The sequence below is a fragment of the Lepus europaeus genome, chromosome Y, assembly GCF_033115175.1.
Source record: "Lepus europaeus isolate LE1 chromosome Y, mLepTim1.pri, whole genome shotgun sequence".
In the NCBI taxonomy this organism is placed as follows: Eukaryota; Metazoa; Chordata; class Mammalia; order Lagomorpha; family Leporidae; genus Lepus; species Lepus europaeus.
The window spans coordinates 24,385,763-24,387,431 of NC_084851.1; the positions used below are offsets into that span (position 1 = coordinate 24,385,763).

The 1,669-nt window shown below is 36.5% G+C and overlaps 1 non-coding gene across 1 annotated transcript; it reads right to left on the reverse strand.

Moving 5' to 3' along the window:
• Positions 1 to 447: 447 nt before the first annotated feature.
• On the reverse strand, positions 448 to 519 carry TRNAA-AGC (transfer RNA alanine (anticodon AGC)). The gene has a single exon. It is a non-coding gene; the product is annotated as a tRNA-Ala (tRNA).
• Positions 520 to 1,669: the final 1,150 nt, after the last annotated feature.

Here is a 1,669-nt window from a genome sequence, read left to right on the forward strand (position 1 = left end):
TAAATCTTAATCTCACAAAGATTTTCTGAAGATCTTGACAAGCCGAATAAATGTGCAAAACTCCAGGATGAAAAGAATAAGGAGAGAGATGCACAGCCCTACAAACCCTGTTCTAGTATCACTCAAAAACTCGAGCCCTGTGGTATACTTCAGGGGATAAGAACTCTTTCTTAAGACAAAATAGGATATTGATAAATATTGGAATCCCCTGGCACGATTGTAAGTCCACCATTTAGGGCAAGTCTGATTGAGCATGTCCCAAATTGTACATCTCCTCCCTCTCTTATTCCTACTGTTATATTTAACAGGGATCACTTTTCAGTTAAAATTTAAACACCTAAGAATAATTGTGTGTTAATTACAGAGTTCAACCAATAGTACTAGAACAAAACAAATAAACACTTAATAGTCTGTGATTTTGGAACAAGCCAAGCTCATGGAGAGGCTTGAAGGTGCTGGGGATCGAACCCAGGGCCTCATGCATGCTAAGCCTGTGCTCTACTACTGAGCTACACCCCCAACAATATAATCCAGTGTCCCAACTGGGACTAGAACCCAGTGTGCCAGCACCACAAGGAGAAGGATTAGCCTATTGGGCCATAGCCCAGGTACAAAGAGGGACTTGGTACATTATAAAGAAGTTATTAATATTTCAGTGAGGATAGTGCCAAATTATATTTTGCTTGAATCTAAGTTTACAGATTTAATTTCAAGCTTACAAGAAAGATGAGATTAAATAAGTTAAATGAAACCATTAGGAAATACTCAGACAAAACTGAATACAATAGATTCTACAAAGGTATTGTTTTTTGCACTTTAAACAAACAGCTAAAACAACATCTTTTAAACAACTGGAAAGATCTAAAAGATACTTTTGATATAATAGCATATTTGGCAATTATTACTAGTTTGGTATTGCATTTATGTAGGAGACTGTCCGTATTTTAAGTTGCATAATGAAATATTGAGGACTGAAATGTCATAATATCTGCAACGTACCTGAAATGAGTTCAACAAAATTTACATATGCACTTGCACATACACTGGCATACAGTAAAATAATATAAATTACTAATTCTAGATTGCAGGTATGTAGAACATCACTGTATAATTTTGTTTCTTTCTGTGTACTAAACTTTTCATAAAAATATTGGAAAATCAGATGGAAAACATTATATACTCAACAAATATTGTCAAAAAATCAACTGTTCTTATAAAAATATATTCTTGACATTTTAGGAGAAAACAAGAAAAAAGCATATGATATGTATAAAAATAAAAAGTATCTTTTCTCAGATTAAGACAGAACTTCTTAAGGCACAGAATATAAGTCATGGGACTGGTGCTGTGGCATAGCAAGCAAATCCACCACCTGCATTGTCAGCATCCTATATGGTCACCAGTTTGAGTCACAGCTGCTCCACTTCTGATCCAGCTTTCTGCTATGTCCTAGGAAACAGTGGAGGATGGTCCAAGTCCTTGGGCCCCTGTATCCACATGCGAGACCTGGAAGAAGCCCCTGGCTCCTGGCTTTGGATTGGTGCAGCTCTGGCTGTTGAGGCCAATTGGAGAGTGAACCAGATGATGGAAGACCTCTCTTTCTCTCTCTCTTCCTCTCTCCTTCTGTAACTCTGACTTTCAAAAAAAATAAAATCTTAAAAAAGAATGT